The 15,587-nt window shown below is 38.6% G+C and overlaps 1 long non-coding RNA gene and 1 other non-coding gene across 2 annotated transcripts; both read right to left on the bottom strand.

Annotated features, from left to right (window-relative positions):
• Positions 1 to 6,250: 6,250 nt before the first annotated feature.
• LOC112129267 (small nucleolar RNA SNORA18) lies at positions 6,251 to 6,382 on the bottom strand. The gene has a single exon (XR_002911674.2). It is a non-coding gene; the product is annotated as a small nucleolar RNA SNORA18 (small nucleolar RNA).
• LOC129050441 (uncharacterized) lies at positions 6,299 to 11,293 on the bottom strand. The gene is made up of 4 exons (XR_008514077.1): positions 11,046 to 11,293; positions 7,609 to 7,740; positions 6,982 to 7,029; positions 6,299 to 6,662 (listed from the first exon to the last, which is right to left on the bottom strand). It is a non-coding gene; the product is annotated as an uncharacterized LOC129050441 (long non-coding RNA).
• Positions 11,294 to 15,587: the final 4,294 nt, after the last annotated feature.

Here is a 15,587-nt window from a genome sequence, read left to right as displayed (position 1 = left end):
CCTGCCTGCCTCTATAGGCTGCACCTCTGGGGGCAGGGCACAGACAAACAAAAAGACAGCAGTAATCTCTGCAGACTTAAATGTCCCTGTCTGACAGCTTTGAAGAGAGCAGTGTTTCTCCCAGCACGCAGTTGGAGATGTGAGAACGGGCAGACTGCCTCCTCAAGTGGGTCCCTGACCCCTGACCCCCAAGCAGCCTAACTGGGAGGCACCCACCAGCAGGGGCTGACTGACACCTCACACAGCCGGGTACTCCAACAGACCTGCAGCTGAGGGTCCTGTCTGTTAGAAGGAAAACTAACAAACAGAAAGGACATCCACACCAAAAACCCATCTGTACATCACCTTCATCAAAGACCAAAAGTAGATAAAACCACAAAGATGGGGAAAAAACAGAGCAGAAAAACTGGAAACTCTAAAAAGCAGAGCGCCTCTCCTCCTCCAAAGGAACGCAGTTCCTCACCAGCAATGGAACAAAGCTGGACGGAGAATGACTTTGATGAGCTGAGAGAAGAAGGCTTCAGACGATCAAATTACTCTGAGCTATGGGAGGATATTCAAACCAAAGGCAAAGAAGTTGAAAACTTTGAAAAAAATTTAGAAGAATGTATACCTAGAATAACCAATACAGAGAAGTGCTTAAAGGAGCTGATGGAGCTGAAAGCCAAGGCTCGAGAACTACGTGAAGAATGCAGAAGCCTCAGGAGCTGATGCGATCAACTGGAAGAAAGGGTATCAGTGATGGAAGATGAAATGAATGAAATGAAGCGAGAAGGGAAGTTTAGAGAAAAAAGAATAAAAAGAAACAAGCAAAGCCTCCAAGAAATATGGGACTATGTGAAAAGACCAAATCTGCGTCTGATTAGTGTACCTGAAAATGACGGGGAGAATGGAACCAAGCTGGAAAACACTCTGCAGGATATTATCCAGGAGAACTTCCCCAATCTAGCAAGGCAGGCCAACATTCAGATTCAGGAAATACAGAGAACACCACAAAGATACTCCTCAAGAAGAGCAACTCCAAAAGACATAATTGTCAGATTCACCAAAGTTGAAATGAAGGAAAAAATGTTAAGGGCAGCCAGAGAGAAAGGTCGGGTTACCCTCAAAGGGAAGCCCATCAGACTAACGGCAGATCTCTCAGCAGAAACTCTACAAACCAGAAGAGAGTGGGGGCCAATATTCAACATTCTTAAAGAAAAGAATTTTCAACCCAGAATTTCATATCCAGCCAAACTAAGCTTCATAAGTGAAGGAGAAATAAAATACTTTACAGACAAGCAAATGCTGAGAGATTTTGTCACCACCAGGCCTGCCCTAAAAGAGCTCCTGAAGGAAGCGCTAAACATGGAAAGGAACAACCAGTACCAGCTGCTGCAAAATCATGCCAAAATGTAAAGACCATCAAGACTAGGAAGTGACTGCATCAACTAACGAGCAAAATAACCAGCTAACATCATAATGACAGGATCAAATTCACACATAACAATATTAACTTTAAATGTAAATGGACTAAATGCTCCAATTAAAAGACACAGACTGGCAAATTGGATAAAGAGTCAAGACCCATCAGTGTGCTGTATTCAGGAAACCCATCTCACATGCAGAGACACACATAGGCTCAAAATAAAAGGATGGAGGAAGATCTACCAAGCAAATGGAAAGCAAAAAAAGGCAGGGGTTGCAATCCTAGTCTCTGATAAAACAGACTTTAAACCAACAAAGATCAAAAGAGACAAAGAAGGCCATTACATAATGGTAAAGAGATCAATTCAACAAGAAGAGCTAACTATCCTAAATATATATGCACCCAATACAGGAGCACCCAGATTCATAAAGCAAGTCCTGAGTGACCTACAAAGAGACTTAGACTCCCACACATTAATAATGGGAGACTTTAACACCCCACTGTCAACATTAGACAGATCAATGAGACAGAAAGTCAACAAGGATACCCAGGAATTGAACTCAGCTCTGCACCAAGCAGACCTAATAGACATCTACAGAACTCTCCACCCCAAATCAACAGAATACACATATTTTTCAGCACCACACCACACCTATTCCAAAATTGACCACATACTTGCAAGTAAAGCTCTCCTCAGCAAATGTAAAAGAACAGAAATTATAACAAACTATCTCTCAGATCACTATCTCTCAGATCACAGTGCAATCGAGCTAGAACTCAGGATTAAGAATCTCACTCAAAACCACTCAACTACATGGAAACTGAACAACCTGCTCCTGAATGACTACTGGGTACATAACGAAATGAAGGCAGAAAGAAAGATGTTCTTTGAAACCAACAAGAACCAAGACACAACATACCAGAATCTCTGGGATGCTTTCAAAGCAGTGTGTAGAGGGAAATTTATAGCACTAAATGCCCACAAGAGAAAGCAGGAAAGATCCAGAATTGACACCCTAACATCACAATTAAAAGAACTAGAAAAGCAAGAGCAAACACATTCAAAAGCTAGCAGAAGGCAAGAAATAACTAAAATCAGAGCAGAACTGAAGGAAATAGAGACACAAAAAACCCTTCAAAAACTTAATGAATCCAGGAGCTGGTTTTTTGAAAGGATCAACAAAATTGATAGACCGCTAGCAAGACTAATAAAGAAAAAAAGAGAGAAGAATCAAATAGATGCAATAAAAAATGATAAAGGGGATATCACCACTGATCCCACAGAAATACGAACTACCATCAGAGAATACTATAAACACCTCTACGCAAATAAACTAGAAAATCTAGAAGAAATGGATAAATTCCTTGACACATACACTCTCCCCCAAGACTAAATCAGGAAGAAGTTGAATCTCTGAATAGACCAATAACGGGAGCTGAAATTGTGGCAATAATCAATAGCTTACCAACCAAAAAGAGTCCAGGACCAGATGGATTCACAGCCGAATTCTACCAGAGGTACAAGGAGGAACTGGTACCATTCCTTCTGAAATTATTCCAATCAATAGAAAAAGAGGGAATCCTCCCTAACTCATTTTATGAGGCCAGCATCATCCTGATACCAAAGCCGGGCAGAGACACAACAAAAAAAGAGAATTTTAGACCAATATCCTAGATGAACATTGATGCAAAAACCCTCAATAAAATACTGGCAAACCGAATACAGGAGCACATCAAAAAGCTTATCCACCATGATCAAGTGGGCTTCATTCCTGGGATGCAAGGCTGGTTCAATATACGCAAATCAATAAATGTAATCCAGCATATAAACAGAACCAAAGACAAAAACCACATGATTATCTCAATAGATGCAGAAAAGGCCTTTGACAAAATTCAACAGCCCTTCATGCTAAAAACTCTCAATAAATTAGGTATTGATGGGATGTATCTCAAAATAATAAGAGCTATCTATGACAACCCACAGCCAATATCATATTGAATGGGCAAAAACTGGAAGCATTCCCTTTGAAAACTGGCACAAGACAGGGATGCCCTCTCTCACCACTCCTATTCAACATAGTGTTGGAAGTTCTGGCCAGGGCAATTAGGAAAGAGAAGGAAATAATGGGTATTCAATTAGGGAAAGAGGAAGCCAAATTGTCTCTGTTTGCAGATGACATGATTGTATATCTAGAAAACCCCACTGTCTCAGCCCAAAATCTCCTTAAGCTGATAAGCAACTTCAGCAAAGTCTCAGGATACAAAATCAATGTACAAAAATCACAAGCATTCTTATACATCAATAACAGACAAACAGCGAGCCAAATCATGAGTAAACTCCCATTCACAATTGCTTCAAAGACAATAAAATACCTAGGAATCCAACTTACAAGGGATGTGAAGGACCTCTTCAAGGAGAACTACAAACCACTGCTCAAGGAAATAAAAGAGGATACAAACAAATGGAAGAACATTCCATGCTCATGGGTAGGAAGAATCAATATCGTGAAAATGGCCATACTGCCCAAGGTAATTTACAGATTCAATGCCATCCCCATCAAGCTACCAATGACTTTCTTCACAGAATTGGAAAAAACTACTTTAAAGTTCATACGGAACCAAAAAAGAGCCCGCATCGCCAAGTCAATCCTAAGCCAAAAGAACAAAGCTGGAGGCATCATGCTACCTGACTTCAAACTATACTACAAGGCTACAGTAACCAAAACAGCGTGGTACTGGTACCAAAACAGAGATATAGATCAATGGAACAGAACAGAGCCCTCAGAAATAATGCCGCATATCTACAACTATCTGATCTTTCACAAACCTGAGAAAAACAAGCAATGGGGAAAGGATTCCCTATTTAATAAATGGTGCTGGGAAAACTGGCTAGCCATATGTAGAAAGCTGAAACTGGATCCCTTCCTTACACCTTATACAAAAATCAATTCAAGATGGATTAAAGACTTAAATGTTAGACCTAAAACCATAAAAACCCTAGAAGAAAACCTAGGCATTACCATTCAGGACATAGGCATGGGCAAGGACTTCATGTCTAAAACACCAAAAGCAATGGCAACAAAAGCCAAAATTGACAAATGGGATCTAATTAAACTAAAGAGCTTCTGCACAACAAAAGAAACTACCATCGGAGTGAACAGGCAACCTACAAAATGGGAGAAAATTTTCGCAACCTACTCATCTGACAAAGGGCTAATATCCAGAATCTACAATGAACTCAAACAAATTTACAAGAAAAAAACAAACAACCCCATCAAAAAGTGGGTGAAGGACATGAACAGACACTTCTCAAAAGAAGACATTTATGCAGCCAAAAAACACATGAAAAAATGCTCACCATCACTGGCCATCAGAGAAACGCAAATCAAAACCACAATGAGATACCATCTCACACCAGTTAGAATGGCAATCATTAAAAAGTCAGGAAACAACAGGTGCTGGAGAGGATGTGGAAAAATAGGAACACTTTTACACTGTTGGTGCGACTGTAAACTAGTTCAACCCTTGTGGAAGTCAGTGTGGCGATTCCTCAGGGATCTAGAGCTAGAAATACCATTTGACCCAGCCATCCCATTACTGGGTATATACCCAAAGGACTGTAAATCATGCTGCTATAAAGACACATGCACACATATGTTTATTGCAGCATTATCACAATAGCAAAGACTTGGAACCAACCCAAATGTCCAACAATGATAGACTGGATTAAGAAAATGTGGCACATATACACCATGGAATACTATGCAGCCATAAAAAAGGATGAGTTCATGTCCTTTGTAGGGACATGGATGAAATTGGAAATCATCATTCTCAGTAAACTATCGCAAGAACAAAAAACCAAACACCGCATATTCTCACTCATAGGTGGGAATTGAACAATGAGAACACATGGACACAGGAAGGGGAACATCACACTCTGGGGACTGTTGTGGGGTGGGGGGAGGGGGGAGGGATAGCAGTGGGAGATATACCTAATGGTAGGTGATGAGTTAGTGGGTACAGCACACCAGCATGGCACATGTATACATATGTAACTAACCTGCACATTGTGCACATGTACCCTTAAACCTAAAATATAATAATAATAATAAATAAATAAATAAATAAAAGGCATTTGGGAAGGTGATCAAATGCATATGCTTTATAAAGTCACATGCTCCGAAAACTTTGAAGAGCAGGTATTTTCCTCTTTTTGAAATTATTTTATAACAGTATAAACAGCTGAAAGGAATGAGCTCAGTCTATGTGTACCCACTTTCATACACCTTAGTGAGAGAAGGTTGAGTTCATTTATTTATTTACTTATTTTGTAAAGTCAATAAATTTTTATTCAAGGAATTTCATGTTGTGATTTCTTCCACTGCGCATCAAGGTCACTTTAGATCCTCTAAGGAGCTGGAGTCAAAATTTATTTTCAAAACTTACCTTCAAGTTAGCCCTTTTAAATGAAACTAACATTTATTTTAATCCAATTGTCCTGTCAGCCCATAATTCTTTTATTTTGGCTTCTATCATCTCCTTTTCATATGGATATACCGACGAAGACTCAAAATTCACCAATAATCTTTGGGATCTGATTTCTTTACCAATTTACTTTAGGGTCATTTTTAGTGTAGGCGGATCTGCCTGGTTCTCAATTTGACACCCTCTCTAAACGTGAATGAGTTCAAATCATATTCATTCCTAAGTGATCAAATTCAAGAATAGTACAGATGTGTGGAATATGCCAATACCTAAGGTAAAAAAGTAAATTATCAGGTCTTCACTAAGACAGTTACTGAACTAAAGACAGTCTAGTAACTGTCTTTTTCATACTTCAGCAACTGTCCCATGGTTCCTTCCCACAGATGTAGCAATAGTCCTGTGAGTAAAGTAAAACCACAGAGTTACTCTATGAGGCATTTCCAACAACGTGCAGGCTACAGGAAAAGCCCTATTGGGATAGACCTCAAAGGAATGTTGAGTTTAAAAAGCAAGTAACCAAATATCACTTATGTAAAATTTATAAATATACTAAACAATAAGCTACATCAATGTTTCTTTTTTGGTTTTAAGAATCTCTTACTCTCCTAAAATTATTGAAGATCCAAAGAGATTTATTTCATTTGGGTTGCATTTATTAATTTTTTCTATATAAGAAATTAAAGCTAAAAAAGTTTTGAAACACAAGAATGCAAGTATTCATTTCCTTAGGCATCAGAGCAGTTACAGCTTTAGGTAGCTCCACTGTATCCTAATGAAAGAATGAGAGTAAAAAAATTTCATATAATGTCTTAGTATTATTATTAAATATATTTTATCTTATTTCCCCCCAAAAGAGTGAAACCATTTTATCTTGCTTTCACGCTTTTGTGATCCAGGGATCACACTTTGAGAACCAATTCACATATGGTTTAGAGATACATTTTATATAATACATTTAGTAAAATCATAAAAACATGTCTTGGCACGGCACCCTTTATAAGTAAAGGCTAAGTTATGCTGCAATAACAAATAATGCTCCACACTCCCGCCCCACCACCACCCACCCCCCGCTTTTTTTCCCATCTTACTATGTTACATATCCATCAGCCACACCAAGGCACCAAATCCTCTTCACTCTGGAATCCGGTAGATAAAGCAGACACTCTCAGAGTTTGCCAGGCTCATAGCACATGGAAAAGAAAAAGTGAAACCACTTCTGCTGAAAGGGACAAGGATCATTTATGCCCACATTTCCCTGGCCAAAGCAATTCACACAGCCAATCCTAATGGCAGCAAGGTGGAGAAACTACTCCTCCCCCAGGGAAGGGAAGAAAATACTTTTCTTCTTTTTTTTTTTTTTTGACAGAGTCTCGCTCTGTCGCCCAGGCTCTAGAGTGCAGTGGCGCCATCTTGGCTCGCTGCAAGCTCCACCTCCCAGGTTCACGCCATTCTCCTGTCTCAGCCTCCTGAGTAGAGTAGCTGGGACTACAGGCATGAGCCACTGCGCCCAGCCTCAAGAAGGGCAGCAAATACTTTTCACAAAAAGTTAAGTCTTCCCCACACCAATGTCAAGGTTAGCTTTGGGTAGATAAGGAGATAGGATGGGGTAATGACAATTTTTTAAGTAACAGTAATAAAATAATAGTAAAAGAAAAGAAATCATTTTAAAAAATAGAATTCTGAACCAAAGCAAACAAATAAAAAATGGTACAAACCAGAAGTGTTCTCTTTGTGACTGCAATTGACTTGACCATACTCCTCAAAATGATTAAATTAGGCATCATTGGCTCAGCCATAGACATTATGACCCAATGGTAATGAGGCACAGACTGTGCATGGCAATATAGCTTAGAGGAAAAGAAAAGATCATTATCTTTTTGATTGTTTTATTTTATTTTATTTTTCAGACTGAGTATCACTCTGTCACCCAGGCTGGAGTGCAGTGGCACGATCTCGCCTCACTGCAACCTCTGCCTCCCAGGTTCGAGCAATTCTCCTACCTCGGCATCCTGAGTAGCTGGAACTATGGGCATGCACCACCACACTCGGCTAATTTTTTATTTTTATTAGAGACAGGGTTTCACCATGTTGGTCAGGCTGGTCTCGAACTCCTGACCTCAGGTAATCCACCTACCTTGGCCTCCCAAAGTGCTGGGATTACAGGCATGAGCCACTGTGCTCGGCCAGATCATTGTCTTTGACTCTACACAGGATGGTCTCGAACTCCTGACCTCAGGTGATCCACCTACCTTGGCCTCCCAAAGTGCTGGGATTACAGGCATGAGCCACTGTGCTCAGCCAGATCATTGTCTTTGACTCTACACTTCCTGTCTTCAGTTTCTAACCATGGGTTGTTAGCCACATCACTCAAGGTATCTATGCATTAAAAGTGGGATTATAATGATACTTGCCTTATAAGGTTGTTGATAGGTAAGTCTTATAAAAGATTCGGTCTATCGAAGTGCTCAAAATAGTGCTTAACTTGGAGGAAGTCCTACTTAGCCCAACTTCTGAAGCAAGACTTAGCAGTTAAGTTGTGACCTTATTCATGCAGGAAAGGTGAGAATTTAGGTAACACTTACATGAGGGTCTAATATTAACAGGTGTCCAATTCCAGCCTTGAATGAGAAAAGTAGAATTACTCAACCTGTTGGAATAACTAAGATTTCCCTGAATTTTTGTATCTGTGAGATAGAGGTATCTTTTTCTGAGAGTAGCACTTTGGAGAAGATAGGATTTGTGACAAAATTATGGGGGAGACATTATGACATTTTTTTCAAACATATTGAAAACCAAACCATTAGCTCCCAAACTCCAAGGCCATGGGTGACAGATGAGGTTGCTGAGAGGTTTTGCTGGTTAAACAGAATAGTGGGAGCTCTGCTTCTTGTTAGGGTGTAAAAGGTTGTAAAAAGCTGTTGCTCGCAATATAACAATGAGGAAATCTTGATTTATTCCAATCATCACACATGACAATCATTAGAGCTCCGAAAATGCAAAGAAGTCTCAACGCACAACATTCTAGGGAGGGACGAGCCCATCCAAGGCAATAAAAACCTGCAACTGCTTTTATCTCTGGGGTGTGGTGGGAAGAACAAGCCAACCATAAGCAAGGAGGACTCGGCTCTTGGCTGAGACAAGAAGAAACCAAGGAAATCTTGAAGGACCCTGCAGGCCAGCATGATGGATTCAAACCCAGAAGCACCCCCAAAGTACACTCATCTACGTGCCCCATAAATCCTTTCGTTCAGACATTTCATCTCAAATACAGAGTGATGGCTGGGCACCTAGGACAGGGTAAGATGGCAGAGAGAAAGAGAGGTCCTGTGGAGTCGGAAGCCGGGGGAGGCTACAACATGGATTTCTTCCAAGGCACGGGAAGGTGGAAATGAGCGAGAAAGCTTAGGGAGATCTCAGAGTCTTAGCTCTCTGTTCCTAGTGAAAGGAGGGCCCTGGCTGCTACCTTTGAAATATGTGAAACCTGTGGTAAACTGAAATTAATTAAATCTACAACCCAGACCAGAACCAGCTCAACTCCAGATTGAGGGGAAAACAGAATTAGGTTGTAACTTTCTTACACTTTTTTAATGAAGTTTCATGATACTATTCACAGATAGATTGTGATAAGTTAAAAGTACATGACCTAGAGAGAGAACAGAAAAAAATCTCCAGATACTTTGAAATTAAATAATACACCTTTAAATAGTCTATGGTCAAGAAGAAGATCCAAGGAAATTTCAAAAAGTACACATAGAATTGAATAAGAATAAAAAGACAATAGATCAAAATATGTGGGATGTAGCTAATGCAGAGCTGAGGGGGATCTTATAGCCCTAAATGCTTATGTTAGAAAAGAGGAAAGGACTCAAAACAGTAAGTTTTTCCCCTCAAAAAACTAGAAAAAGATTAGCCAAAGAAACCCAAAGCAAGCAGAAGGAAATCAAAAAGGTGAGAGCAGAAATCAACTAAACGGAAAACAGAAAAGTAGAAAAAATTAATAAAACAAAAAGCTGCTTCTTCAAAAATATCAATGTCACTCTAGCAAGACTGGCAAAATTAAAACAGAAGAGACACAAATCAACAATATCAGTAACGAAACTAACCACAAAGCCCATAGCCATTAAAATGGCAGAAAGGGAATATTATTATCAACTTTATGCTCATAAATTTGACAATGTAGAAAAAATGAATCAATTGTTGAAAAGCCAAAAATTACCAAAATGCAACCAACATGAAACAGATAATCTGGTTCTAGTAAAGAAAACTATTTAAAAATGGAATTCATAATTTAAAAGCTCCTAAAAAACAACTTGCAGCTCCACTTCATTTCCCTGGAGAATTCTACCAAATATTTAAAGAACTGACAGAAATTTTACACAATTTCTTCTAGAAAATAGAAGAGAAAGGAACACTTCATAATTCATTTTATGAGGCTGATACCAAAATCAGACAGAAACAGTACCAAAGAAGAAAAATATAGACGAACATTTTTCATAAACTTTGACACAAAAGCCATCAACAAAATATTAGCAAATTAAATACAAAAATATACAAAAACATTTTTAAATAATGATCAAGTGTGATTCATTCCAGGAATGTAAGGTGGGTTTGACATTTGCAATCAATTAATGTAATCCACCATGCTAACAGGCTAAAGAAGGAAATGACACAAAAATGAATTTGACAAAATTTAGTACTGACACATGCTAGAAACTCCCTGAATTAGGAATACAGAAGAACTAAGTGATCTTGATAAAAAAACACCTACAAAATCCCACAGCTCACATTGTACTGAATGGTGATAAACCGAATGTTTTCTTTCTAAGAGCAGAAGCAAGACAAGGATATCGCCTCTCAACACTTGTATTTAACATAGTATTGGAAGTTTTATCTGCTGCAATAATGCAAGGAGAGAAAAGCAAAGACATGCAGAAGAGAAAAGAAAAGATAAAGCTACCTCCAATTGCAGATGACATGACCATCTTCATAGAATATTCCAAGGAATATACAAAAATAAAGGTCTAGAACTAAAAGTTCAGCAAAGTAACAGAATACAATATCAACACAAAAAATATTAATCACATTGTGTCCAGAGTTGGTTCCCTCTGGAGGTTCTTGGTCTCACTGACTTCAAGAATGAAGCCGTGCCTACCTTCACGGTGAGTGTTACAGCTCCTAAAGAGGGTGTGTCCGAAGTTTGGTCCTTCAGATGTGTCCGGAGTTTCTGCCTTCCAGTGGGTTTGTGGTCTCACTAACTTCAAGAACAAAGCTATGGACCTCCACACCGAGTGTTACAGCTCTTAAAGGCAGTGCAGACCCAAAGCATGAGCAGCAGCAAGATTTATTGTGAAGAGCAAAAGAACAAACGTCTCACAGCACGTAAGTGAACCCGACCGCCGTTGCTGCTGCTGGCTGGGGTGAACAGCTTTTATTCCCTTATTTGTCCCCGCCCACGTCCTGCTGATTGGTCCATTTTACAGAGCACTAATTGGTCCATTTTACAGAGTGCTGATTGGTCCATTTTACAGAGTGCTAATTGGTGTGTTTGCAATCCTTTAGCTAGACACATAGCACTGATTGGTGCGCTTTTACAGAGTGCTGACTGGTACATTTAAACTCCTTCAGCTAGACACAAAAAATCTCCAAGTCCCCACTTGACCCAGGAAGTCCAGCTGACTTCACCTCTCAATATTTCTATATACTAAAAATGAGTATGCAGAAGCTAAAATTAAAAACACAATACCATTTACAATTACTCCAAAGAAAATGAAGTATTTAGATATAAATGCAACAAAAAGTGCACGGTATCTGAATGCTGAACATGACAAATACTAATGAAAGAAATCAGAGACCTAAATAAATGGAGAGAGGTACTATATTCATTTAAAGACTCAACGTGGTGAGTATGCTTTCTCTCCAAATTGATCTATAGGTTTAATATAATTCCCTCCAAAATCTAAGCAAGTTTTTGTAGATGTTGACAAGTTTATTCTAAAGATTATATGGACAAGCAGGGACCCTAGATTAGACAAAAAATAATCTTGGAAAATAAGAAGAAAGTGACAGAAAACACTGTACCCAATACTAAGACTTACTACATAGCTACAGTAATGGAGAAAGTGTAGCATTGGTAAAGAAGCAAACATGTAAATCTGTGGAACAAAATAGTGAACTCATAAATAGACCCATATAAATATCCTGAAATGATTTTTGACATAGAGGCAAAAGCAACTCAATGGAAGAAGTAGATCCTTTGGAGCAATTGGAATCTCAACCAAAACCTCACACCTTATATATAAAAAAAAAACCTCAAAATGGATCGCAGACTTAAATTTATAACTGTATAACTTTTAGCAAAAAAAAAAGCAGGAGGGATGTTTGGGATCTAGGGCTAGGGAAGACTTCTTAGGCACAAAAAGCATGACCTTTTAAAGGAAAAAAAGATAAAAACTGGACCTCATCAAAATTAAAAACTTTTACTCTGCACAAGACCCTGCAAAAACAATGAAAATGCAGACTACATACTGTGAGAAAATATTTACAAAACACATATTCAAAAAAGTATTACTCTCTAGAATATGTAAAGAATTCTCAAAACACAACAGTAAAAAAAAGCAAAAATCCAGTTAGAAATAAGCCAAATATATGAATAGACATTTCACTGAAAAGAACATACAGATGGCAAATAAGCACATAAAAATGTTTAGTTTCATTGTTTACCAGAGGAATACAAATTAAAACCACAATGAGGTATCACTGTATAGGTATCAGAATGGCTAAAACAAAAATGTGACAACATCAAATGCTGACAAGCATGCAGAAAAACTGAATCAGTTACTGATTGTTGGAAGGACTGTAAATTAGTATAGTCATTCTAGGAAACAGTTTGGCAGCTTCTTATACAATAACTATACAATTAGTATATGATCCAGCAATTGCACTCTTGGGCATTTATTCCAGGGAAACAATAACTGAGATTCACATAAAAATCAGTACACAAATGTTTTTAGCAACTTTATTTATAATAACAAGAAAAACAAAATCTGAGAAACAATGTCCTTCAATAGGTCTGTGGCTTTAACAAAATGTGATACATGAATACCATGGAATAATATTCAGCAATAAAAAAAGAAGAAACTATTGACATATGTGACAATTTAGATAAATCTCCAGAGAGTTACAGTGAGTGAAGAAAAAAGCCAATTCAAAAATGTTACATACTGTATGATTCCATTTATATAACATTATTGAGATTTTAAAAAAAATAACTGAGGCAGAGAACAGATTAGTGATTGCCAGGATTAGGAATGAGATCAGTGTGGGAGGGAAGTGAGTATTGTAATAAAAGGGCAAAGTGAGGGATCCCTGTGGTGGCACTCTTCTGTATCTTGGCTGAAGTGGTGGATACATAAAACCACACATGTAATAGAATTGCATAGAGCTGAATACACACACTTGAACTCACCTAAGTGAGTACTATAAAACTGAAGAAATCGGAATAAGATCAGTGGATTTTATCAATGTCAATTTCCTGGCTGCCATGGTATAGTTTTGCAAGATTATTGTATTTGAGAGAACCTAGGTAGAGTACACAGGATGTTTCTGTATTATCTCCTACAAATATACATGAATCTATCTCAGTATTGAGCTGCATGGTAATTATCTCAAGACAAAATGTTTAATAAGAATATGTGTTGTAATTGGCAGAATACAGGGCATTTTTAGGGGAGTGAAATCATTCTGTAGGTTACTACAACGGTGGGCACATGTAATTACGCATTTTTCACAACCTATAGAATATACAGCACCAAGAGTGAACCCTAGTGTAAACTATGACTTGGAGTGGTGATGATGCATCAAGGTAGGGCCATCAATTATAACAACTATACCACTAAGGTGCAGGAGAATGATAAAGGGGGGAATTGTGCCTGTGGTGAGGATAGAGGAGGAGAGGTAGATAGGTACTCTGTATTTCCTGCTCAGTTTTGTTGTGAACCTAAAACTGGCCTAAAAAATAAGTTCTATTTCTTAAGGCATGTTGTAACGTCAAGAGAAATATTAAAAAATACAGATATAGCTAAAAACTCAATAGAAAAGACAGTAATAAAAATACATCATCCAGAAAAGTCAGAAAACTAACTAACAAAGGACAAAATGTCAGATGACACAAATCGTGACCAAATAGCAGGATGGTTGATGTACACTCATTTGCATCAAAAATTTCATTAAAAGTAAATAGATAAAGCACTTCTTTAAAAATACATCATAAAACAGGGTAAGTTGACCCAACGATATAGTGTTTTCAAGAGACCTGATTTAAATTCAAGGACACAGAAATGTTGAAAGAAAAAAAATGAAAAAATACACCTTGCAAACACTAACCACAAGAAACCCAGTGTTTCTATGTTAATATCAGATAGGAAAGTTGTGTCATATGGCTTAATAGAAAGCCACAAAATATTGCTGAACAAAGTTGGTAAGAAAACATGATCTTCATACGTTCCTATTTCTTTTCCTTCTTAAAAGTTTTCCTTGAGTTCTTTGAACATACATATCACAGTTTCTTTGGGGTCTTTGTTAAGTTTAACATAAAGAGGGAGAAATCCCAGGCTAACGTATCACAAATTTCCACTGTTATTACTTGAAAGCAGTCTTTCTTGAATAAACTCTTATAAATTTGTTGTACATCTCTGGCCAGTTTCAGAGTCCTGAAATGGATGTTTTTGACAAAAGTTTTGTTCAGTTTTATCATTGCTTTTTGGGAGAGAATTTGCCTTCCCCATCATTCCACCATTCTGTAAGACTCTGGTCCAGGTTTGGGTGCACAGCCAACACTGTGACTTGCTCCAGGGCAGCTGATGCAGACGAATGGGAGAACTCAGCAGCCTCTGACCTGCATTCCAATAGGCACATTCACCAGAGCAGTTTGGGAACCAAGAGGACCCAAGCAGCCTATAAAAGTCCAACTCCCAAGGCAGTGATAATAAATGGTTTGACCCTAATGAGGATTGCAGGAACTTCTGTAGATGAGCTATACAACCTTCCCTGGGCTGGAAATCTGTGCTTCATTTACCATTTTTGTGAAACCTAGTATATAAATATCCACAATCTTTCTTTACTTTGATGATGCAAGGAGGTGCTGCAGGAAAATGCAGTCTACTTTTTGAACAATGGTATTGACGGCCAGGTGTGGTGGCTCATACCTATAATCCCAGCACTTCAGGAGGCCAAAGCAGGAGCATCACTTTGGGCCAGGAATTCAAGAACAGCCTGGGCAACATAGCAAAATCTCGTCTCTACAAAAAGTTAAATTAGCTGGGCATGGTGGCATGTGTCTGTAGTCCTAGCTACTCAGGTCACTGAGGCAGGAGGCTCATTTGAGCCCAGGGATTGGAGGCTCCTGTGACCTATGATTGTGCCACTACACTCCAGCCTGGGTGACAGAAGGAGACACTGTCTCTAAAAAATAAATAAATAAATAGTTATTGAGTATGTCATGTTATTTTAAGGGCATTTTTAGCAACATAAAGAAAAGCTCAGCCAGGCAGGGTGGCTCACACCTGCAATCCCAGCACTTTGGGAGGCCAAGGCGAGTGGATCACTTGAGGCCAGGAGTTTGAGACCTGTCTAGCTAACATGGTGAAACCCCATCTCTACTAAAAATACAAAAATTAGCCAGACATGGTGGTGCATG

Source organism: Pongo abelii, chromosome 16 (genome assembly GCF_028885655.2).
Source record: "Pongo abelii isolate AG06213 chromosome 16, NHGRI_mPonAbe1-v2.0_pri, whole genome shotgun sequence".
Lineage (NCBI taxonomy): Eukaryota > Metazoa > Chordata > Mammalia > Primates > Hominidae > Pongo > Pongo abelii.
Note: the sequence above shows the minus strand (reverse complement) of the source record. Positions and strands in the feature narration are given on the sequence as shown.